This window comes from Electrophorus electricus, chromosome 22 (genome assembly GCF_041902795.1).
Source record: "Electrophorus electricus isolate QZ-2024a chromosome 22, ASM4190279v1, whole genome shotgun sequence".
In the NCBI taxonomy this organism is placed as follows: domain Eukaryota; kingdom Metazoa; phylum Chordata; class Actinopteri; order Gymnotiformes; family Gymnotidae; genus Electrophorus; species Electrophorus electricus.
The window spans coordinates 4,826,247-4,853,047 of record NC_137518.1 but is presented as its reverse complement, the minus strand read 5'-3'; the positions used below and the strand labels follow the sequence as shown (position 1 = coordinate 4,853,047).

Here is a 26,801-nt window from a genome sequence, read left to right as displayed (position 1 = left end):
GACTCAAGTACTTTTTTAATGCCATCTTATTGCAGACGTACTGTAGTAATTTCATCAGACATACAATGGCACTGTTTTGACGGTGCTGTACAGTCACCATAGCCCCAGGCAGTTTTACATAGTCCCTTCAAGCTAGAATAAGAGATACAGAGTAGAAGAGCCAAGTATCACAGCTAAAACAACAGCAACAACAACAGAAAACTTCTGGAGTTAAGAATGAATGATAGCTAATATGTACTGGTTTGTATTACATCATCACTAGTGCAAAATATAATGGTTACCAGTTAGCCTGAGTTCACTAGCCTTCTAGAAAGAATGTATGACTCTTAAGTCCCAGCTAGAGGGCTTGTTTTTGTTAGTACCCTGATTACGGGGGTCTTTAAAAAATGATAGTTCTAACCTAGTGTGTCTCTTGTCTAATCCATCTGAAGTGCCCTGTCAACTAACCACCAATCTCTTCACGAGGAGCAGGAAAAGGCATGAAATTGCAATGCGAGAAGCTGCAGGGTTGTGACGGAACACCTCGAAACCCTGCAGCAGTGTGCAGGCTTTGCACGTTTCTGCCTCCAAGCCCTGTAATATTCCACAGCACCCACCCTACCACGTCCCCCATCGCTGATTGGGCATTTCTCATGTTTTTTCTAATCAACATCTGTGCATGAGCATGAGTAGGAGTCTTACATTCACATGTACCGAGATAACCTCACTGCTCAAACCTTAAAAGATGTTCGGCATGAGGCAAGGAGAGCCTACGGTGGCTAGCTCCAAGACAGCCAAACAAAAATGGATCTGTTGAGGATTAGGCAGGAAAATCCATTGGTATATGGAAACAGTGGAGTTCCCTCCATTCTCCTGTGCTGGCTTTCTAGGTCAATGTAGCAGTAGTGAGCCATGGTTCCCAGCATCGGTTGAGGTTCCATCGACATGCAGTTGATGAAACTCTCTAGAAGACAAAAGGGTGAGGTGGTTAGGTTTGCATGGATAGGCTATGTTGGAATGCACCATTACATACCTCGAGATCCTTTTTTGGTATAACAATGCCAGCCTGATTTTTTAATAAACCGTGTGTCAGACATAAACTGACACACCTAGTATAATGACAAGACCGTGGCCTCTAAACCCCCCTGACACACACACTTACGCACAATCTCCTGCATCCATCACGCACAATCAGATGGGTCTTCAAACGAACCCTTTTCCCTCCAAAAAAAAATAAAAAATACAATTAAGATGCCCCCCCCCCCCCCCCCGACCCCTTTTCCATCATTATTATCATCATTTTCTACAAGTATTATAGTGGGCTGCCAAGCGCCTAATTGTTCTGCAGTTCGCCGCAAAGGCCTGCGCATGACGAATTAGCAAAATGATATAAATCACAGTGCGACGCTGGCCTGCTTTCCCCCTATGCTAATGCAATTAGTTACTTAGGAGGGTGGCAGGGAGTAGGGTGACGTGTAGGGGAGTGCAGGAGGAGGCAGAGGTGGGGAGGGGAGCAGAACAGGGAGGAGGCAGGAGGGAGGGGAGCAGCTTCGCTGCTTCCGACCAGGACGAGGTGAGTACGCGGCGGCCTGGCTGTGAGAGGAAATGAAAATGTTGGAGTTGAAACAGCCAGGACAAGATTCCATTATCCCCTGATCAATATGGCTATTTACACCACTCTGTGGGTCTGTGAACCTGCCCACGGTGAGAGAAAGCCACAGAAACGCACACGAGCAGTCACACTAGCAGGCCTTTCTCAAGATGCAGTCTAATATGATTTTGTTTGCCTCATAAATAATATTATGATAAAAGGTGTGTGTGTGTGTGTGTGTGTGTGTGTGTGTGTGTGTGTGTGTGTGTGTGTGTGTGTGTGTGTTGTTTGTCAAGCCGAGGGAGGATACATCGCTTTGGTCTTCACTGATCCCCGGGAGCTAAATGGGCAAGAGTGGTTAATATGCAAACGTATGTACCAGTGATTTAAACCATAGGCAACCATTCACTGAGCCAATAATTGAATCATGTACACAGTTTGGAGAAAACGGAGTATGCTGTAGTTTGCCATGATGCATCTGAAATTGAAGATGACAGTGGTTGTTAGAAAGAGAAATGTGGCAGTCCCCTCAAAACCACATTGGATTTCACGGCGCGGAAATTTTTTATGAGATGGATAGCAGACGGGAATTGCCCCCTCCCTTGTGCTGTATATCTTTCTAAGATACCAATGTAACGCACGATCATCCAGTTTTTGCAGATGAAATTTCTTATAATGCAGTGTATTGCTGAGCAAATGCCATGCCATACCATAGCCTAAAAATACATTTGATTATAATTATGTATATAAGATTAATGTACTTGTGTTCTCTCTAAATATATCCAAATAAGTAAATTCCCATTTACGGTGACTTACTTAATTAAGTAACTTAACTTCTGATCTTTTCTGCTCAATATACTTATCATACAGCTGATCAAATGTGATTATTTTGATTGAAGCAGTTGATGCTGAAAATTGGTCCTTTCATGCAAAATGTTCCCCTGGAGCTCTATTTGTAGCTATAAAGAGTTATTTCTCAAGCTACTTTAGCTCTGATTAGTGTTTAAAATTGCAGTGCCCCTGGTGGCAAGTTATGGTATAGCTAGTTGTGGTCTTAGAAAGGTATTGAAAGGGTTCTTATGTCACATGAAACCTGCAATCTTAAAGTTATGTGAGGTAATTAGGTGTATAGAGGTTCAAATTGAGTATGTTTTCACCTTAATCACCTTATGTGCTCTGTGAGGTGTCAGAAGAAAGGAAAAAAGAACAGTCTAGCCCTGCTTTTCACACAGATCTTTATCTCAAGTCCTATCTCTGCTCTGTCCTGATTTGTTCATTCCTAATCCCCAGGTTCCTGAGAGCTGACACATTCCGTTTTGTAATTCACCATGGAAGGCCCAACACGGCTTCAATGTGGATATGTTTGAGTTCCAGCTATAAATCCGGGGTTGCTATGACTGGGTAGGTATTTAATTAGTTTAATGGAACCACCATGCCCCCTCATAGTGGGAGAGTTGGTTCCAGTTGGGTGGTGTAACACGTAACAATCTAGATTGCCATCGTAACCAATTTTTAGTTTTATAGACTGACTACTCCCTTTATGGTCTCTAGCCATTTAATAGCTAAAACAACTCCTCTCTATGTACTTTGAGGTTTTATGATAATTAGGCCTTAAGACTTTTTCAAGATGATGCTTTTTTTTCATAACTACAATGCCATAACAATAATATAGGGTAGGTGCAGCATAGAGAGCACAATAATGTAAACTTGAGTGAGAGAGCGATAGTTGCAAAAGGAAATTTCCAACTGATTGTGGCCAATAAGGTCATCTTGCTGCTCTTTATGATGTGTAGTTCCTGACGTAATTGTGTCGCTTGAACTGTTAGGTGTACATGGTTCAGTCGGTTTTATCTTCTGCTTATGTTTGTACCCTTGTTATGGCAGCTTATGTTGGATTTGAGAATAAAGAGCTGTGCTCTTGAGGGCACTGGTTTCTATTTGCCGGTGGGGTGGCTGGTATTTCGCCATCATTAGCTTATCCAATACCTTCCAGGGACTTGGAGGCCCTCAGTCTGCCTGACAAGAGTGGGTCTGGGCAGCTCCTGGGAGGATCAGGTTATACCCCTCCCAATCCACACCATATTTAGATGTACAGGTGCATCGTGATTTTGATGGCTAGGGGCGCTGTGAGACAAAGGCCACAAAATTAGATGCTCCGTGTGGCAGCAGTTAGCAGATGGCTAATTCTGCTTGCAAACTCTGCTCACTTTCTCCCCTTTCTTTTGGTCGTCTCCCCCTCCTCAAAAACAAGGTCGAGCTCCATGGAGCAGGGCACCCCTTCCAAAATCACCTCATCTTAAAGCTAGCAATCCAACACTGATCACCCTCTTCAAGTGCTTTGATGATCAGCTAGCCCTCTCGATTCAGAGTCAGGATGCTAATCGTGGGTAAAGCTAAATACAGACTGAGGTGCGCAGGTTAATTACATACTGTACTTCATCTCGGAAGAGGTGTTGATTGTGCAACAAGCAAACAGTTTTACAGTTCTGGTATGTGCTTTGCCTCTCCAAGACTGGGACAACTAGTTTAAATCAGATTCCATATGCTTTACCTCATCATCTGAATTATTCTATCTTGAGAGTTCTTTGTTACCAGCCTATTGGGGACATGTGGAAGAGGCTAGACAAAGCCCAAAACCCCAGTACTGCTAAAAAAGGTGTCACCTTCCTCTGAACCTTTGCTCATGAATCGAATACGACTGGGAACCTGAACCCTCTAATGAATTAAATACTTAATCTACTTCACCCTTTGCTACCTCCTTTATGTCTCCCTCCACCTGGTCTGTCTCTCTCCCTCCCACCTGTCTCTTTTCCTCTGAGCCCTCTGCCCTGGCTCTCGATCAGCTTGTTTGTGGGCTCGCCTGAGACCAGATGCATCACTACGCATCAGTTTTTCCTGCTCACATGCCAAATGGTATGCTTTTTGCAATGCTTCCTCCTTCACTGGCAAATGCAGCTGTGTGGAAATGAACACAGGAGAAAGGAGACTAAATGAAACACAAGCAGCTTTGTCAGAATGACAGTTCAGGAAATGTTTATGCCATTTGGAAAGTTTACATTTGATGCCGCGCAGTCAGCCAAATTGGTATTACCGTCAGTCGCTGCACTGGAGAAATCATTCACTTTTCGCAGGCAAATTGGCTGGAAATATGATTTTGCAGACTGCGGTGATTTCCGCTGCAGAAAAATAATCACCCCGGATGTCCTGTCTGGATGACCCTGTTTGTTGCACTCATTAGAGCAAAGGTGGTGTTTCAGAAAAACAAGTCTGCAAGTCAGCGTGTGCAGGGAGTCTGTGCTAACGATCACCTCTACAACACTGCCCAACGAGCACTAAGCCGCTTCTCCCAGTCTCAGCATACAGCTACTCCTGGGCAAAGTAGCTCACAGTAGCTTTTTCCACTTGAAATCATAGAGAAATTCCTCTTCAGATCTGTGTAGTCCTGGAGAAAGCTTAATCTGCGTGCAGCTACATCTAGCCCTCAGGAATCTAGAGTGGGTAATATCATCCTGGTAATTGGAGGGAGATTAAATTTATTTATTTTTATTACCCATCACATTAGGACAACATCCGGAGTAAATGAAACATTCTAACTTGATTTTCTCTCAAACAGAATCTTAGGCACAAGAGCAAAGTCAATAAATGTGTACTAGGGTGATTCAAAAGAAGTACCATCTGTTTGAAAGTACCATCTGTTACATATGTTGAAGCCATTAGTTTTCTTCTGAGTACACACTTCTGCCCCCCACCCCCAGCACCAAGTTTCAGTAAGTTTCAGCTGTTGTAAGTTTCAGCTTAAAATCTCTCCTGATTTATTACATTTATACCTTTTAAATGAATGAAAATGAGTGAGATAGAAGTAAAACTAAAGTAATTACATCCCTTGACCTTATTTAAAAGATAATCTGAAGGAACTTTTTTTTTTAGTCAAGAGTTTTTCTTCTTTCAGAGTACACTGAACAAAACTGTGCACTGTAATTGAGCTCTTGACAAAGTTTTAGTGGTGATAAATTCACTCCTAAAACTTTTGCAAGGGCTCAATTTACATTAATCTGTGATTACTTATTAATCTTCATTGAATTCATATAAAAGTTTCATTGCTGATAAACTGAAGAAGCATTTAAATTCCTCTAGCTTCACTTTTCCATAATGTACATTGCATATTGTTAATATCTTTGTGCTAATGTTAATGACATAGCATATGACATCGTATCTTCCTACATAACACTTGAAAATAAAATTACTCTTGATGCTAATTTGTACTTCTCGGTGTCCCTGGAAAGCACTGGAATTTTCCCAGCACAAAGCTGCTGCATTCATATTGTTTTGAGAAGTACAATAATTTCTGAGTGATTTGGGGAAAGAGCTCAGTCTTTCATTTGATTAGACTTCATGTTGTCAGCTAGCTACTTGAATACTGCATTATAACAAGAAACAGAAACTCTTTAACCACCTGCAACATCTTAATATCTTTCTAAAAAAGAGTCTCCTCTCTTTAATCATCTACATGAGCATCAGGAGGGACCTGTGATTCAGAGCCAGAAAGCTCACTCAGGTCTTTTATTTTTAAGATGAGCTGTGCTCATATCCCAGTGCATGTTGCTGTCAAGGAGTGGTTAACGATCATGAACGAAATTGACTCCTGGATAAACTCATTGAGCTAGTAGATACATCAATAAACATCAACAACAAAAATCTATCAACTTATCACTGAATAAATGAATCAATGAATTAATCAATCAACCAGTCACATTCAAACCTGGTGGAATAGCACTGCTTGTATTGCACATTAGAATCCTTATTTACCTTTCCATGTTGTTATATTTCTGTTTTTATTTATTTGTTTATTTTTACTCTTTTCTATTTCCATTTGTTATTTTTCAAAAAATATTATATACCCACAGACAGATTTTGTGTTTGCCTGGAGGGGTAAAGTTTATTACCTACTGACTATATATTGTTATGTAAAATGAAAGATTTAGAACTTTAGGACTTATGCTGTTACCCAACGAGTGCATATCTTACTTTTGGATCTTTGTTTACTTAAATGTCAATTTTATGTCATGCTTTTTTGATACATATATTCATTGAAGTGGAATAAAACTATTTTCCAGTGTAGACCAAGGCTTAGAGCAATCAATATTTGAGTCTTTCACCAGACAGCCAATGCTTACAAATAAGTTAATCCCTTAGTACTCACAGTCTTCTCAAATTAACATGATTTTAACAGTAAGCAGCTCAATTGAAAATGTACATGATTAATGTAAATGTAAATACTAAGTTATATATATTTCACCTAATGCGAGTACATATAGTTGGTGGTTTTTTGCCATGTGAATATTTGGCCATGCGTTGTACCCCCTTGATACTGCCATACTAATGTTATCTTTTCTCAGTAATCTCCTGGCTGATTCTTACCCAGCTCTGTGTGTCCAGATCCCCTTTGGTAACACCTCCAAGTCCAAACGAAGATAGATTTGTCGTTTTCCCTGCCCCAAAGGAGGGGAGGCATCTTTATATGTCATCATAATAGCATCTCAGCTGTGCTTTGCCACATATTAACCCCCCCCCCATCTTTCTCCCTTTATATCCCCTCTCTGTCTGTCCTCTTACCTTTTCGTTCCCCTTTCTCTCGTCCAGCATTGTATCTGTCCATAATAACTAAACCTACCCTCGTATCTCGGCTCATAAAAACAGCTCAAATGGTAAAACACATTCTTATATTCTGGGCCAGTGCTAGAGCTCGGGGGTTATTGTATTCAGGCCGGTTCGGGCCAATGCCGTCTCTGGGTGCCATCGTTCCTCTTGTTGGCATCGCATCCCTGGCATCTCTCAGCTGTCGGTGTCAGCTGGGCGGGGGAGCCGACATGGGGCGAAGGGAGCCTGGCCGTCATCGAGCACTGCAGCGTTCCTGGCCGTTCTCCAGAGATACGAGTAGGATTTATGGCGTTCCTGTGACGAAGGCAATAAAATGCCGCGCGCTTCGCAGGATTTGGTGGAGAGCTTTAACCGCCACCGAGGCATAGCTCTTTCCCTCCAACTCCCCGTCTCCATGGCTGCGGAAGCCCCCCCTCTTCCCCCTTGCGACTCTGCTGCAGTTCACAAAGGGATGGGGGAACTAATCCTTCCGAAGTCCCTTGCTGGGAGACGATGCGGAGATGCGCTTAGCGCCTTTCCTGTGGAGACAATGATGAGTGCGATCCTCGCAGCCAGAGATACAAGTGGATTTATGGAGTGACGATGTTCAGAACTGCTCTAGGAGAGAGAGAAACGGGACAGAGGATGATGTGTGATATATGGAAGCCAAACTGTCTCTGCCTATCAAACACACAAGCCCCCATTCAGCACTACAGTACAGATATACGACTGACATCTGACAGTGAAGTCTTATCACACCCTCATTCTAGGAAGATGTTAACTCTATAATCATCTCTTTTTGAATTCAATCTTATGGGCAAGGGTCCAGCATCATTATGCCCCTAACTGACCCCTAATGACATGAATTCTCCTTGACTTCTCTTTAATCTTTTATGATATTGACTTTCTCTAAATGTCAGAAGCCTCTGCCAGACTGTGTTGTAAAAACCATATACTACTTTTTGTGACACATACACTCTGAACATTCCAAATACAAGCCTTTTAGTAACTACTCTTACATCTAATCTGATTTTCTCTGCAATGTTTAGTATAGGCATTATGTATTCTAAAAAATTTGAAAAATCAATCTTTTCCATGTAAACAAATCACTTTTCCATCATGTTCCCCACACTGTCACTCTTTGAGATATGCATTTTCCTCTCCAATGATCTGAGGTGCCCCCACCAAGGTCCTGCACTAACCCTCCCATTTAAAACCAGCCCCAACTTATCCCTCATATATTGTGACAGCAGCGCGCCGATATAGACCTCCGCACTCCGCAAAGCGCTAGATTTCAGTCTTTGGGCCCTACTGCCACATTCCTTTTCACTCGGGGGCCCAGAGTCAGTTCAATTCATTCACCACTATTGATTTTGGACCTGCAAAAATGGAATTACTGAAGCAGCATGCTGTATTCAATAATTCATCTCTGAAAACAATAGTTCTGGCAGCGTTGGGCCTTTTGGTCACACCAATCACATCAACCTCATGATGCCAAGCAGTGACCCATCAGGTTAAAAAACACTGCATTAATTACATGATGACAGCAATGGATTTATTAGTAACATAATTGCAAGATCCATATTACAAATGATAGAATAGATTTCTTTAATTCACGTGTCCCATCTGGCACTCATCTTCTGAGAATTATGTCTCAACTCTAAATGCCTTTGGTAAGGATTCTGGTGTTAGCTGGTCGTTAAGTGCAAATACTAGACAGTTCACCTGATCACATGACTCCATCCAATTAAACCCAACATGATGAATAGCAAGTGTCAGAAAATTAGGCTTTAGTTCAGTGTTCTTCGCTTAGTCACACATGTACAGTACAGCCTCTTGGTTTGTGGAACTCTTATAGCACGCTATGCAGCAGCCTTTTTCAAACCGCAAATAGTAATGTGTATATATAAGAGACAAGTATAAGTGCTGTAAGTGCAGTGGTAGCTCAGTGGTTAAGGTCCTTGACTTGTAATGGGAAGCTTGCTGGTTCAAGCTTCACCACTGTTGGGCCCCTGAGTCAGGCTGTTAACTATCAAGTCTACTCAGTCATAATTATAAGTCACTTTGGATAAAAGTGTCAGCTAAATTATGTCTATAGGTGAAATACACATGAATGTAAATTCCATGAAAGATTGGTCAATATATACCATTCTCAACATCAGATCAAAGAGCACTTTAGTCATGTCACACCCCATGGGGAGTGTAGTAATTTGCTATTTGTGCAAGGTTGTTTTACTAATAGAGATAATTCTTTAACCCTTATGTCAATCATGACCTAGGAAAAGATGTACATCCTAGGGAAAGCAGACAGTAAAAGGATTTACTGAAGACACTTTATATCAAGTATTATCTGTTCTGGAATAAAGTCACCAGACCTCAGGTTCACTGACACTACATTTCATTTCATGCGGGCATCATCCTTTGAAATGAATGAAAAATAAACATGGCTATTCAGAGTTTTTGGAGCAAACTTTTATGGTACCTCACATAAAATCTGCTACATCTGCTGAATCCTTCATACCCCTCTGTCCCTCATCTCTGACAGCGGATGCATTGGTCTCAGATGGTCGCGATAGTCTACTTTGAACCGCCACCCCTAGGCGGGCCTCGTCATTTCAGCCAAGTTGTCATTGCTGTCTAAAACGAGAGGAAAAAGAAAAGCCGTTGCCAGGGGTCGGGGAGGGGAGTGGGGATTCTAGCATGGCTCTGGGATCATATGAAATGCTTTGTGGCGTTTTGGCTATGTCACATTGAAGGCTACGGATAATAACACGGAAGACCTCTATAGGTCAGTCCGATACAGCTCACAGCTCAAGGATGTCTGAAGGTCTCTGGAAAAGGCTTTCACGTGGAAATAGGAGGAGGGGAAGGAGCAGTTAGCAGTAGTGAGCAGGAAAGGATTTTCTTAGCGGGTCTTAGAGAGTCAGGATTAAGCCAGCCCCTCTGACATTAACACGAATGGACTGATCCTTAGCAGGTTGGTTGTAATGATTCATGGTGGGGGACTGTCAAGGTTTCAGGAATGTAATATTAAGTTCCAAGGCTTGTCATGACTACCTCCTTGATGGTGTTACTTTGATGGTGTTACTTGTCATGACTACCTCTTTGATAGTGTAACTTTTCACTTTTTCAACTTTTGTGCGGTGGCAGTATTATAGGCTCCAGTGGTGGAAATAATGCTGATGTTCTCTGTTACACAATCATAATATAAAATACTAAAGTAGGGCTTTAAAATATTTTATTTTTAAATACTCATATATTAGCCAGTATGCTTTTATGCTGGACAATTGTAAGGTCATCATTATTTTCTAGTAGCATAAGTTGTGAAACAGACATCAAATAACAAACTGGACGGAACATCCAGTGATGTACTAGTAATGACCGATATTAAAACCCATGTGAGAATTTATGGTCCGGTTAGTCTCATCTCAGCACCAACCGCCCATTAAAACAGAGTAGGTCTGTCCCCATTCCAAAACATCCATTTTTAATTCCTTCCCAAACCCAGTGGCTATTTCCAGTGTAGCCAGACTTGAAAACATTTTGAAAGGTCACAATGAATGAATTATCCAGTGGCACATCATTTGTGTGGTTTTGAAGCCATGTGATTGAGTGCTTATTCATTTTCTGGGATTGTAGATTTTGGCCTGAATGCTAATGCACAGTCGTGGAAAACCGAATAAGCAGCACACAGCAAACTGCTGAGCGTTGTTGCTGAACTGACAGTATCGTCAAGATGTTTGGCAGATGACAGTAACCTTTGTGCAATGATTTCTCATATTCAGATTAGGGTTCTATTGCAATCCGTGCAATAATACCCACAAACCAGAACCAGATTTAAAAAACATGCTCAGTCTTGGGAGGAGCACACCTATGTTCTGTAATACATATTTTGTCAGCTTGTCAATCAAATCAGTTCATAAAATTCACTCCTTTGAGTCAATGTGCACATTATGCCAGAGGTAGATCCTGCCAAGAAAGGGTTGCCTGTTGCCACTGTCAAAACCTCACTTCAATCTTCCCATTCAGTAGTCCCTGGGTGCAGAAATTCATACCAGGCCCACTCGCCTGAAGACAGGCACTTCGCAGGAGGAAGAGCCTGGGCAACTCTCACCCGTTATCTACCCCGTCTCACGCATCCTTTTTATCTTCTCTTTCTTCCGTTTTTGCCTGGAAGCTGTCTCTTTTTTTGCTCTCCCTCTTCCTGGCTCACTCAGTGGATATCTGCGGCTGTAAAGGTCCTAACTTGCATGTCTCAACACATGCTCTGTGTTCTCCCGGACCTAATTGAGAGCATCTCTTTAAAGAATGTGAAGACTTGCCCTTATAGCCTTCTGAGGCAGCGCTCTGGTAATTTAAAGCCACTTGGCCTTTCAAATGGCACATTTGGACTTGCACAGCCTTAAGAATGTGAGACTCGCTGGATAACCCCATGGACTAAGACCTGTCAGTGAAAGAGAGAGAGGGACAGAGAGAGTGAGAAAGAGAGATAGAGAGAGAAACAGACAGAGACCTGGTGTCTGTGTGTGTGAATGCGCACACGTGCTTGTTTGTTGCTTTTTTGTCTGCTGTTCTGTTGTTCTAGTGTATGTTTGCCCATACTTCCCTGTTTACAAGAAATTAATCTTGTCTTCCCTTTCAACACTTTTTCTAATACACAACCTTTTTTTTCATGACTCACTTGCTTGTATGCTTGTCATTGCATTATCCATTGCCCCGGTACCAGCTTCTCGTCTAAACCTGTCTGTGTCTGTTTAATAAGGAAGCCCCTTAGCCAACAGCTACTGATTAACATACTGTAGCGCTCACTCAAACTCCCTAAAAACGACACTGCTGTTCTTCGGTTCCAACTGTCTGACTTTCCCTCAACATTTTGCCCATTTAACTGAGTCAGGTCCCATTCGGGAGTAACTTTGAAGCTCTCACTGACTGTATTGTAGAAATAATAGAGTAGGATTTTGCCATCTTGAAATATTAACACCCCTTTCAGTTTCTTTGAGGCCCTTTACAGTCTCACTTTCACTGACACTCTGTCAACTGGTTGAAACCCAGTCTTTCTGCAGTTGGTTCCTCTGCCTGACAGGCAAGACCAGCACCTTCATGTGTCTTGGGTGAATCTCGGTCCACCTTGTTACAAGGGCCGAATCCCTGTTAAAAGCAGGTTACCTTTAGCCTGCTGGTGCTGTGGGAGCTCTAGTCAAAGGGTTCTGTCTGCAAGCATTGCTGTTGCTGGCCTGTTGCGTGTATCGTAGTGAGATGTGCTGTGGTACAGTGCAGGCCAGGGAATCCTTGTCGGGAGAAATCCTAAGCGTCAGGTTCTTCTAATCAAGGCTTCTTGTTGTTGAATTGACTCCAGGTGACACTGGACAGAAGCACAGGAACATTTTGCTTCTGAAAAAACATGCACCCCAGAAATGCACCAACTTCTGAAGTTGGCTTGTCCATGCAAGAGGCTGCCTTTTTAAGGACATGTTTACACAGGGCTTTCTTTCAAGTTTCTTTCCCAACCTCCACGGAATTTCCTCTCCCAGGAAATAAGAGCACACCTTGCCAGCCAAGAGCTGTGTCACTTGTAAATGCTCACTGAGGACAAGATGAGAAGTAATAACTAGTCCTCTGCCCAACTATTTCTGCCTGTAAGCATGGATTTGGAGTACAAGAAGAAGCAAAAGAACAGCATGTATGTCAAGAGAAAATCACACACAAACTGTGTTGCTGTGTTTTTAGTTGGGTTTTTTTTGGGGGGGGGTGGCTATTGATTTTGTTTGTTTTATTTCTGCTGTTCAATGCACAAATCCACATTAGTAACATTAAAGATATGCGGTATAAATGCCTTAGCTATGTTTAGATGAGTGCAGTAAATTTTGGGTCCACAGAGGGGCACTAAGTCATTTTTGGGGTCTCAGCATTTTTTCAAAATCCAGTTATAAAGTACTGTTTTATTGACTTGGTGAAGAATGACTTGGTGAAGAAGTTGGTCCAAACCTGATGAAAATAATTTTTAAATTTTTGCCAGCTCAGCCATTGCAGTACAAATCTGAGATACAAACCTTATTTTGGTGAAGTCTTTGGTAAAGTTGGTATTTTCTATATATCCATTGATCTCTATGTTCATATTAAGCCTGATCATGTTAAAATCTATCAATTCCCTAACAAAAAAACCTTTAGTTGATTTTCCATGGGCTGTTGGCTCCTGTAGCATGACCACACAAAATTGCTTCTGCACTGAAAAACAAAGTAAGCCCACAACAGTGCAGTGTGTAGCACAGTGTGTCTCCCCATCTGCTTGTCAACGGCCATCTTGGAAATCTTTTCTTTCCTTAACAACATCATGTCCCTGAAGGAGGATCTCAGGTCTGTCTTAGAATGGCGAGAAATGCAGTCCTAAGCGCTGTGGTATTAATTGATTTGGATAGTGAGAGGATGCAGAGATATGATAGTCATGAGGCAGAACAAGAAAGAGCTATCTTTCGAGGGTTGGGGTGGGATTTTATATTTTAGTGCTGTGCTTCCTCAGATAGCCTGCTGAGGATTCTAAAGGCTGTAGGCTTTAAGAGCCCAGAGCAGGGCACGGATGGGTCAACAACATGCCCTCCTCCATGGCTGCCTTCAGTCTCCTCACTGAATGGCAGGGTGGCAGGGCTAGCTGATATCATACCATACCCACACTGTGTGAGTGCCTACGTGTGTGTGTGCGCGCGCATGTGCGCGCGCGTGTGTGTGTGTGTGTGTGTGTGGACAATAAGGGTGAAAGCGAGAGAGAAACCTAGAGCGAGAGACAGAGCAAGAGGGATTTTGTATGTGTGTTCATGTACCTGAGCTACAGAGAGGTTATGGTACAGATATAAGCTATTATTTTCACATTTGAGTTAAATCTGAGTCCATAGAATACAGAGGTTCTATGATATATTATTGTTGCAGCCAAATAAATAACTCCTGACATCAACTGAATTGTTGCTGAAAGGACATGCATTGCATAGAGACAAACAATGACTCCACTGAGACCACACATCCTATTTACGGCATTCTTTCCCAGTGATGAGTGTAGTAATGTCCCCAGGGCAAGAAAGGACAGTTTCCTCTGCTCTGCCTAACTGCAGGATGTGCTGGGTGTTAATTAAGGGTGCTGGTGATTTAAGGTGTCGGTTTTACAGCCACAGACTCGCAGCAGCGCTCTGTGGTCATTCTCTCATTTCTTTTCCACTCTCTGCAGTGATCTCTCACTTTCCCTCACACACACACACACACACACACACACACATACATACACACACACACACACACACACACACACTATGTAATCTGCATGCTTACCCTGGGCCAAGCTCCAGTCGACAGGCAAGCGGATAATCCCGCTATGGCATGGGGAGTCAGGGAGGGAGCACTTTCCCGAGAGAGAATCAGCCAAAACTCACACACACACTGAATTATCTCCCTCAGATAGACTAACCATTTTGGCTGGACATTTCTTCCACTTGTAGCATTTCCAAAGACTTTGTATGGGCACCTGAAGAGAAAGAGTTTCCTGCGAGTTTTCGTGGCTCCCCAGCACGATTCAGCCTCACACCTACAGTTGGGCCAAGCCACACTGTTTTTATATCTTTTCATCTTATAGTGCTAAATGGTTGGCTGAAACCAGCAGTTGGAACGCAGCCTGTTTCTGCTCTAGGAGACATGGAAGCTATGGCCAGTTTCTAAGCCCTAGGTCAGTGAAGTCATGGTTCCAGGACACAGCTGTTTAGAACTCCATAGCCTTAAAAGCACCCTCGTGGAAGTATGTTAGTCAGTTAGCGGGCAGACGATCACAGCCACTAATTAAACCCGTTTCCACAGCTCTTGTCGGTCCACATTGGGCTGAATGAAACCTCAGTGAATGAGCTGATTTATGTGTTTATGTAAATGATGCCGGTGCTTTGTGTGAGACCTCGGGGCTCGGGTTTGTTATTTATGTTGTGCTGTGCATGCCCCGCCCTCATCACCCCGCCCCAATCGCCCCTCCCTCAGCGTCTGGCAGCACCTCCATTGTGTCAGAATAGTCTTGGAACCTTAACTAATCAATAGCCCATCAGCAGGTAGAGTGTGGAGGCCTGGTGGTTTTGAACAGTAAAGTACACCGACACACACACACACACACACACACACACGCACACACACACACACACACACACACACACACACACACACACACACACCTCTCTCTCTTTCTCTCCTTCTTTCTCTTACACATACACAGCTCCTGGTCTTGTTTCTCTGCAATTAATCTGAGGTTGCCATGCACCTTTCACGTCCACACTCCCTAACCCCCACCACCACATCTCAGACATGCCATTCTCTCAGAGTGTTTTGCTCTCCGGGCTAAAGGGCGTAGTGAAGAAGGTGGGGGGTGGGAACGCAACCCTGAGGCATCTAATTACCAAATGATGGTTCCAACACCAGGGGCTAAGCTGACCTTAACCTGCCTGCATCCCTCTTATAACCATAAATCCGAGAACGGGAAAAATATCCCACTCCCACCCTTATTCCTGTTCACACCTCCTCCCCTCTCCTTGGCTGCCGTGCGTATATGTGCGTGTGTCCTTCTTCTGGTTAAAGACACACACAAACACACACTCAGATACACACACACACGTGCACACACACACACACACACACACACACACACACACACACACACACACACACACACACACACACAAAACACACAGTAACAGAGACACTCTCCGTTCTGAGCAAGTGGTGGGAAGGGTGAGGAAATGTCAGGTAACTGCCTTGTGGGTTTTACTACCCACAAGATCCCCTCAGATCTCTCCAGGGGTGAAAAAAAAGTCTTCCAAGAAGTCTTTCTCTTTGCAGATGGTCCCTAAGGTGGCCCGGAATATTCTCCTCCGGAGTTTTGCTGCTGTGTTATGGCATCGTTTCATGCCAGGACTGGATTTTGAGCATTTTTTTTTAATTTGCCAAAAAATTCAGTATGCTAGAGGTTTGTGTAAATTAGCATGAAGACGGGGATTTAGTAGCTATTAATTTATTCATGACGTCTCTGGAAAAAAAAAAGAAGTTGCAAGGATAAGCGAGATGCTCAGGAATGCTTCCTGAGTAAGTCCAGAAGGGGGGCTACTCAGTGTTTATGTCCTTGAGCATGGTAACGGCTGCAGATATCATCACAGCAGGACTACACACTCATCAAAATTTAACCAAGTCTGTAAATAATCCTGCTTCCATAATCAGGCCATAATATACACGTCCATGTGTACTTGAGCTGATGCGTATCGGTAACGCAAGCCAACCCATGGACAAACCCTCCTTGCTGATGGCAAGGAGAGATCCCATGGCACAAATTTGTAGGGTTACGTTGTTTGCATGCAGAAGTAAGACAGTGGATGTGGTGGCCAGTTGGAGAGCATGTAAGGTAGGGAGGAAAATCTTGCTTCTAATGTCCAACCTCCTGGTTCTAAAGCTTTTAAGCCACAGCAGGCATGAATGCTAATCTGACAAATTTCCCTTTTCACAGCTCCTATTTTATTGCTCCCTGAAGGAGTTTTTTTTATTTTTATAATGTTGATTACTGCATTTTCCTTGCTCTCTCTTTTGTTGTCCCATTAAACACTCTTTTTGCTCTGCCCCAAACACCCACTGTGTCCTTGGCCCACCATAGCCCAAGGGCAGTGCCATCTTCTTCCCTGCCTGTAGAGCAAGTGTGAGCAATGGCTACGTCAGCTGAGATATCCTCTTGTGGTTGTTGGCAGAGGTGAGAGACGGGCAGTCAGTGGGGGTGCGGGCTTGGCACCCGCCCAGCCTCCGCAAGCATGGTGCGGTATGGCTGTTCTGTAGTGAAGCCTGGAAACACGCCGGCATGGGCCAACCACGGCACAAGCCTCAATGGCCATACAGGTCATGCCCTCCAACAGGGCATGAAAGGAGGAGGGGCCTGGGGACCGGACCTGGGGGTGAAGATCTATGTAGTTATGCACGTGAGGTCACTGCCGGGGTCTTAAACACACAAACACCGAGTGCTGGTTCAGCTGACACACACCGACTCCCACACCAGTATCAACAAAACTGCATATATGTTCAAAAGATGGTCTGTAATGATCTCATACATCCAGTATACCTGGTATACACACATACTCATTTACATTTGCTTAACACACACACACCTCCCAGAAAAGAACACCAAGGTATTCTCTGCATTTCTATTCAATCCTCAAACCTGTTCCTCCTTTCTCACATGCTAAACGATGTAGGTAGTAGTGCGGTCACTGATCACTGATTCTGTTCTGGTGAACAAGAGAAGGGGGTATGCAGCTAAAAGATGACATTTATCCACTTTGGGAGAATCTGCCAGGCTGGGAACATTCCAGAGGAAAACAGCCCGGTCGCCGCGGAAATTTCCCAGGCCGCACAGCCTGGCTGAGCATTGGCAAAGCCCTCTCTGGAAGCAACTGGGAGCCTTGGAAATTGCTCCGATGTCATCACGTGCCCCCTCTCCTCCCCTCTTGTGAAAGGTTAGCATAAACCAGTAGGTGTGAGTTCTGGAGGCCTGGCCCTGGTCCTGAACTCAGCAGGTGCTGGCAAACATGACCGGCGCGGTTTTCGTTACAAACACATCGAGATGAAAATAGCTGGAGACTGTACAAGATGATCCCTGCGATTAATTGTGCTACCTCTGGCACATAAAGTACGGGGGGACTTGCGGAAGGGTTGATATCTTTGCAGCAGAGTTCTTCTCCAGTGTGCTAAATGGGATCCAGCAATGTACAGTGCCATAGGTTCCATGTGACCCAAAGCGGTGAGGGAAAGGCTGATGTCTGATAGGCTTCCCAGTTGGCTGGCCTGTCTACTGAAGGCCTGGAAGAGTGTAGGACAGAAATGTATTGTCAGCGGGCAGTTTTGGTAAGCAACAGAGCTCTAACAAATGTGACTGTCCACCAGTGTTTCAGCTCACTCATTACAACCCAGATCTTCATGACATAAAACAAAGGTAATTTGTGTTGCCTTGACATATTAGATAGGTCCTGGCTGCTTAGACTGTTCACCAAAGCAGATGAAATCTAATCATGGATGAAGAAGAAAGAAATATCATTAAAAGTTAAAAATAATTAAAAAGATGGCTCATCGATGATGCAACCCACCATGTCATATAAATTGCAGGGCCCAAAATCAATACTAGGGAAAAAAGTGTGGTAGGTAATAGCTAGAGGATAGAGGTGATCTTTTAGGTGTTTTAATGTAGGTAGAATTTAAGCAGAATCCAATGATACTTTTGAGTGGACTTGAATAGGGAAACAATCTTTCTAAGCTCCAACTCGAGTGTTAGCCAGAGTAATGGTTGTGAAGCCTGAAATTCAGAATCAGGAGTCACAATAATAACAGGAAGGATTAGGGTTCTCTCTTTCTGAGGTGTGTGCATTTGTGTGTGTGTGTGTGTGTGTGTGTGTGTGTGTGTGTGTGTGTGTGTGTGTGCGTGTGTGTGCGTGTGTGCATTTGCCAGTATGGCATGGAGCTAAATTACGCCTAGTGCTTGGCATGATGTTTGCTTTCAAAGCGAGCTGATGACTCTATGGTACATTTGTGGCCTGTGAACTGTGGCCAATTTCAAATGAGGCTAAACCCTTCACATCACTTTCCCGCCAAATTAAAGTACCTCGTGCGGCAAGGGGGGGTCCACAATGTGACAGCCACTCGGCAGCATCTCTGTCACCGCTGCTCCTTGTTTTCGAATGTTTGTTTGACTCTTTAAAGACCTCCGGTTCTTTTGAGGTCATTAGAATGACTCTGGGTTTCTCTTCCCTTATGGATCCTTTGTGTCCAGCAGCATTTCAAATGACCTCTGATTACATTTACTTTCTCAGTCAGGAAAAAAAATTTGTTTGATGTTCTAGCTTTCTAGCTTCCTGTTTTTTCTTCACCTCACCTCTCTCTCTCTCTCTCTCTCTCTCTCTCTCTCTCTCACACACTCTCTCTGCCTCTACCTCTTTCTTCTTTTCCTTCTGTCTTTCTCTTCGGTCTACCACCCTAACCCCAAGTGCTTCCCTGTAGTTTGAGTTTGTTTGTGCTTTTTCTCTGCAGTATCACTCCATTCAGTGTCCGGTTGCATTAATCTTAGCGCTGCATCATTACAGAGCGTCTCTCTCTCTCTCTCTCTCTCTCTCTCTCTGTGTGTCTCTCTCTCTTTCTCTGTGTGTGTGTGTCCAGCTGCATGACTTATGTAGACATAAACAGTGTGAGGACAAGAGGATGACTAGTGTTTCTCCATTTCTTCATGGCAGAGGACACTTCAAAGACTTATGGACAGAATGAGGGAGAGAGAGATGGAGAGAGAGGCCTTCAAGACAAAGAATGACAGGATAGATGACAGGTAGGTATTGGGGAAAACCAAATGTGTTCAATGCCAACACATCTTTATATCTCTTCAGATAGATTTGTTAAGTAACTTATACCCCCTGTTCTCCTCAGTGCATTTTAGTAAACAATATTCATTAAATTGTCACAGAAACCTGTCCTAATGGAACAACAACATATTAAACATTGTCCGCGAAAGTTACAGTCAGCGCTTTTAAGGAAAAGCACACTCCTGATGTCACATTTTCTGTCAGATACGTATCCAGAAATGGATATGATGTCAAACAAGATATTCTTTTTAATATTATTAGAGTTTCAGTCTTTAGTGGTTCTGGGTATATGTGGGTATCTGTGATTTTCTTTTGTCAGTTTATTTATTAATTAGTTCAAGTGCTTATTGATTATATGTTTAATGAGGGCAGTATGGGACTACTTTGACATTATGTTTTGTTGGTGTTTTGCTCAGTTGTTAAGGTTATGCTAGGTAGCTCTGCACTGTCTCATCCATCTTTTAAAAGGAACTTGACTGCAGTGTATGGGATTCATTAGCGACAAGAGTGGGACCGTCACCAAAAAGCTGTACTTAATATTTTTTTGTGCAACACTGTGACGATGCCCCTCCTCCATTCATCAAGGCAAAGCAAGCTGCAATAATAAATCCTACACACAGCCACATGCTGAAGGACACTCCCTAACATCCAAAGCCGTCTTGAGGCTCACCAAAACTACACAAATGTGGTTCAAGGTGACAGCTAGCATCCACTGCGGACTAGCCTTCGAAATAGACATGTCCTTTATAGGCATATGCATGCATCTCCACACGTGAAGGGACCATCACCTGTCATCATCACGGGAGAGGTGGGACCCTACCCAGACACCTCCCACAGTTCTCATTCAAGAGCATAGGTAGTGTGAGAAATGTAGTGATTCATTCAACCTGACAGAATTTATTACCAAGACTAGGCGACCGTGTATTAACAACTCGAAAAAACGAGAGAGAGAGAGAGAGAGAGAAAGAGAGAGAGAGAGGAAGGGAAGAGATGGTGGAGGGATGTTAAAAAGGGGAGAATCGGTGGCTTCTGACAGCGCAGCTGGATCGTCTTTGTTTGCCCCAAAATGAGGGGGGATTAAAAAGCAGCCAGTCTCTGAATCCGTTTGAAAGGGCACACAAAAATGCGAGCTGATGATTTCTGATCGAATGGCAGGGACAAAAAGGGATGTCATGATATGAAGGGGCAAGAGAGAGAGAGAGAGAGAGAGAGAGAGAGAGAGAGAGAGAGAGAGAGAGAAAACAGCGAGTGGGGAGGGGTGGATGGGAGAAGGCACTTGATGAATCATTTATATTTGGATGAATACTCATCTCCCTGTCCCCATTGTGGCTGGCAGGTTTTTATGTCTAATTGTCATTTTATTTTTGCCGTCTCCTGGGGAAACTGTGGGGAGTCGATCGGGGCAGCACTGAAAGTTCAGCTGAGAGCAGGTAGGAAAGTGTCCGATGCAGTGCATCAGGGTCCATGTTAGCAGTTTAGCAGCTGCTTGAGCCTAGTGGGAAAGGCTCCTCACTGCACTCATGCAGTAATGATGACAGAGTAGCTTCTTTTCTGTCCCTTTCGTCCACCTGACTCCTTATGGGTTGAAGCCAGTGAAGGAGCCATGTGCTTCTGAGACAGCTGGGCCATTTTTGGAATGGCACCGCTTCGAGCAAACTGGGAGCATTACAACGCATTTGCTCGGCTGATGACATGGTTTCGTTAAAGCTGCGAACGCTCAGAGGAGCATAATGGACCCTGGTTGGTCTGTGTGTGTTTGTGTGTTTGTGTGTGTGTGTGTGTGTGTGTGTGTGTGTGTGTGTGTGTGTGTGAGGGGAAGGTGCCATCCAGTTGAGGATCTGGGTCACGTCTGGTAGAGTTCCCTCTTGGGACAGTCCTGGGTGTGTGCTGCCCTTTGCTGAGTAGAAGAGTGTGAAAGCGCCAACTTGCCTCACACACACACACACACACACACACACACACACACACACACACACACACACACACACACACACACACACACACACACACACACACACACACACAAAGAGACAGACAAACAAGGAGATAGACAGACAGGGAACAAAAGAATAGGGTGGGCTCTTGTCTGCCAGACTTAAAAAATTATATATGAAGGAATGAATGGCTTTTAATGTAAATAAATAGATTTTACATTTTACCAATAATTAAATCATATTGTATATCCATCTCAAACAGTTGTTGATTTACAAACTTGCTTCATACTTTAATATCAAACCCAATTCTCATACAGCACTATTTTCAAACTCTCATGTATGAGACCGCTGCATGTTTTATCTTTCTTGTGTTTTATGTAATAAAGGTGTCTTGTCAATGGTGAATATAAAAGGCTTCCAGTGAAAGATGATGAATGTCTCTTTCATAATCAATGAAATTGCGTTGAGACAGGCAGGAATTATTGATGGAAAGGCTTGTGAGCAATATCCACCATTTTGGCTTTTCGTGCAGTCTCATTTAATTGCCTGCAAAGCACAGTCTGCATATGCATGTACACACACGCATGCACACACATTAACACAAACACACACACACACACACACACACACAAATGCATACACACGCATGCATGCACACACACATACGCACGTACATAGTTTTTCCAAATCCTGCCCCAAATTTTTCCTTAAAAACTCCCATTTTATGCTCGTGAAAATGGGCTTGTCAGAGCACGAGGGTCTCGTTAATTAGCTGATGAGTTGAGTCAGGCATGATGAGACTAGGGAAAACAATGAAAATGGTGAAAATACCTCAAAAAAACCTCACTCTCTCTGCATGTGCATACCACTCACACAAATATGATATGCTACTGGTGCTGGTACCAAATGTAAAATAGTTAGGGCTGCTAACCATTGCAGGATTTGGTTGAAGGAATAACAGAGCTTTCTTAGAATTTGTACAGTCCTCAAAATGTAGATGAAAAAGTTTGGACTTTGCCTGTGTGCAAATAATGTAGGATTATATGGGCCTAACTGTATAAAATGTAACTACCTTTCCTGGGCTGTACCTTTCACATAATAAAAAATGTTAAAGAAACTTCGTTATCACTATAAAAGGGGTGAATACAGTATAAATTATAAACTCTTATCTGTGCTGTTATCCAAACATGTATACAGAACTCTCAGAAGAGTCATTTCAAAGGACTACAGTAGTAAGAACTCAGGATATGTATAAATCTGTATAAGAAACACCTCATTTAACATTTACACTTATAAATATTCCTCATCAAAAGTTTCCATCTCATGTAATAGGAATTAAATATAACAAGAAGATGCCAAGTGCTTCTGTTTGACTACTGCTCTATGAACAAAGTTAGTGCCATGGATAACTAAGTACTAGAAAAACGTGCTGTTTTGTATTATAGCTTTTTAGGTGCTAAACTGCATAGTGTCAACACCACACTTCAAATGACATATGTGGAGGCTGGTGTTTGTAAATTTCTGATTTGAGGTGTGAAGAAAATATCTGCCAAAATGTTGTACTTATCCTTTTAAGATAGTCTGATTCAGGCTGATCCAAGGGTCAACAGCATCAGGGCCTGGTAACTATAAATTGATTGTCTAGATAAACTTAATGGGCAGAGAGAATGAAGGATGGAAGGAAAGATAGAGAGAGATAAAAAGAATGGATACTCCCTAAGAGCACGTTCCTCATGTGGTTACTATGGAAACCATCTTCATGGAAGGGGAGAGCTGAGAGTTCAATATGAATGCTTCAGAAATGGTACTAGGCTAAAAATGCAAAATTAAAGGATACATTGTAATGCAGTGCTTATTGTTTTCTACTGATAAACGCTTTGTTTAGTGGCTCCGTTTTGACACTTGTAGACTCTTTCACTGCTGTGTGAATATTCTTAGATAATTTTATTCGCAGTCTCTCAACTTGTGAGAGTTCCTGGCTGAGTCCATATGCGCATTGTCAGAAGCGATACATGTAGCAGGGAGATTGTTTTCACCCCCTGTTCCAGCTGTTCCCTGTTATGTGTAAATCGTGCCACACATGCCACTGTATGCTATGAGGTGTGCACACACGATTCCCAATCTTTATGGTACTTTTTCACTTACTGAAAGGTGTACACATGAACACATATGTTGATTGATACTGGCAGTATACTGGCAGTAGACTATATATTTTAAATATAATTTTTCAAAATCTAAAATTATGGTTTCACTTTCCACTAGGAGGGATGTCTTGTCATATATATTTTTTTAAAATTCAGCTGGATGTCAACTTCCACTCACACCCTTTTCTATTTTCAGAGTAATTCAAAATGCTGGCAATGCATTCACCTCCTCACACTGTTCCTAATGTAAAAATAATGAAGCCATGTCCAGAGATCAAATTAATTTAATTGTACACACAGTTCCAACCTGGTTCTCTAGTGGAATTAAATGAATAGGTTATGATTACTATTCAGACCCAAGGGTTCAAACATGCAGGTCTGAATGTAGAGTATCTTTTGAATAGCTTAAGGGTGGCAAAAGGTGGCACTCCCTTCACCTTGGATGGTAGATAAACACCCTCATATTTGCTTGTCATTTTCAAAGCGATTCTTTGTCAAAGACTGCTGTGGTGGATATTTAGTGTTCTTTAGCCTTGATCAGTAAACACTCAAAGTCATAGTGAATCTGCAAATAAGGCATTCAGATATAAACTTTTAAAGGTTTTAACATGGGTGTGGTCACCCTTCATTGGTTATCAGAGACAAAGAAGACTTAACTAATTGGTCATTAAAATCCGATACTCTATTTGCATTTTCTTCCATTTACAAACAGGTACTTTGCTGATTCCTTCAGGGTCTACCAATCCTTGTGTTATCTTTGTTCCAGTGCAGTGAAGGTCAGTACTCCTTTGCAAAGGCTTGAACAGAACTGTTCATAATACTTAACTCAGATTATTTATAAACCCAAAAATTGTTTAATACTTGAGTAAAATAATATGAATGAAAATATACAAATATCACTACTAAAATACCACTTTAAATTTGAGTTCTGTTTTTAAAGGAAGTCGAGTGAGTTATTTGAAGACAAATATCTATTGCAGGTTAAAAACTTCTTTATATCTGTTCTTTATAAAAGAACCTGGTTCTAAATGAGTACCTCACACAACTGCATAAATTCCCCATATGATGCAAAGGATATGGGAAGATAATGGCAACTCATCAAGCCAAACAATGCGGAGAATGATTTCCTATTTTTCCCACGTTTTTTTCCCACCAATATGATAGTGAAAGAGGGGAGAAGGATCAGAAAAGCCCACTTCCTGCACTTCTTGAGGCCCTATAGACCCATCGGCATCTGGCTCATTATGGTTTTAGTTTTCCTGCCCCACACTACTCCGACTTTGCATTAGGCAACGTAGCTACCTGACTCCTGAGCGATATCTGAAAGGTGACAGAATGGCTGCCCCATGGTTATGTTCCTGTGGTCTGTGTCTGAACGTGTCTGCAGACTGCGGGGAATGCAGTGAGTGGGGGTCGACGCGATAACGAGCAGCTCTTTCTTCGCGGTTGAGAACGTGTTCCAACAGCCCTCCCTGAACTCCTGGCAGTTTCCCACTGAGGTAGTCGGAGCTGAGACCAAACACTCTCTCCCTCTCACTCACACACACACACACACACACACCCCTCTTTGCCTGGTTCATTGGCTGTTTAACTTTAGGGTAGGGAGAAATCCAGGCTACTTCAGAAACTGTGATTTCAAGAAACGTCCCAAGCCAGTGTGCACGCTCTGTCAAAATCAACACACACCTCTGCATATATGGTGACTGGATCTAGAATTCACCATGTAGAGATCCCCTCAGACAATCGCCTGCTTTGACAAGTGCTACGTGCTAAGTGTCTGCTAGACCCTATCAAGCACCTAGCACTGGATAAAGATCTCCTTCATGCATTCCATGGGTTTACACTGGTATGTGTGCTCAGTCAACATCTCCCACTGTTACTGAAATTCCCCCCCACACCCAAATCCACATTCCACATACCTTGTCGACCTCAGTTCTGTTGGCTTGTCTCAGTAGCCACACAAGAGCGCCTCAGTCTGCCTTTCTCTAATGCAGGAAAGTGTAAATAGCATGCATCAGTAAGCCAATTCAGCTACATCTTATCAAGTGCAATGCTCTCTTTAATCAGCTGCCTTCCGCCTCTGAGTGTATTCCCTTCTGTTCACTCTTTATGGAGGCTTTTCCAGGCAGCACAGGTGGCATAATCCTCACGAGGCGCTGCTGTCCAAACGATGGCGCCTGCCGTGCTGGCTGGCCAACGCAAGGACGGCACGGGCGAGGGACCGGCCAGGGAGCCCCCCGTGCTCACCGCAGCTGAAATATGCCCAGCGGCCCACATTCTGAGGACACGCTTCCTCTCTCGGCTGGGCTAACGGGGTCGAGGTGCTCCTCAGCAGCCAGGTGGCAAGTCGAAGGAACAAGTAGAAAAAGAAAAACAAACAAACTCAGGCACTGCCTTCCTGCCACTCTGAATGCGGCTGTGTGCCGGAGTTGGCGGGATTGAGTCAAAGATGAAAGTAGCAATAGGGCAGGACCATTTGTACGTGCTTCTCTCTGCCCTCAGGGCAATCAGAGGCTGGAGAGAGGCTGAAATGCACATAAGGACTTGGATAAGGTTGGGGTAACCTTCAGTTGTGTATGTGTGTGTGTGTTTGTGGAGGAGTATTGGCATGTTATCCTCCCCCTGTTTTCCAGCTCCATTTTGATTTATTCAACCAGGCTATTTTAAGCAAACCGTGAGCCAAGAGGTCCTTCAGAGCAGCGTATGTTGATCTAATCAGGCTTTGATTTGAGCGTTCTCTCGCCTTCCCTCACCCATCCTCATAAAGTTGCACTCTTTTCTCTAGCAGTCTCAAAATATCATTATAGGTGCTAAAGTATATTATATATTATGTCTTAACCAAATTCTATTATATTGTATAACAACTCCCTTATATTTTGCCTTACTTTCAAGATTAAGACCACTAGGCCAAGATCAGAACGCTTGCTTAATTAAACACACTCGCCGCTAGCCCCTCAATTCAGACCAGACTTTGTTGCTGAATTATTCGGTTAATTTGTCCCAAATAATTAATTTGCCACTTGTGTGATGTGGCTTCTGACATCACAAAAAGCTCATTTTCAAAAGTACCTGCGTCAGACTTAAAATGGGCAAAGCTGGTTTATATATGGTACTTATTGACTGC

At 43.1% G+C, this 26,801-nt stretch overlaps 1 long non-coding RNA gene across 1 annotated transcript; it reads right to left on the bottom strand.

Annotated features, from left to right (window-relative positions):
- Positions 1 to 26,191, bottom strand: LOC113572396 (uncharacterized). Its single transcript, XR_003410102.3, has 4 exons — positions 25,597 to 26,191; positions 7,184 to 7,825; positions 6,989 to 7,059; positions 1 to 943 (listed from the first exon to the last, which is right to left on the bottom strand). It is a non-coding gene; the product is annotated as an uncharacterized LOC113572396 (long non-coding RNA).
- Between the last annotated feature and the right edge of the window lie 610 nt (positions 26,192 to 26,801).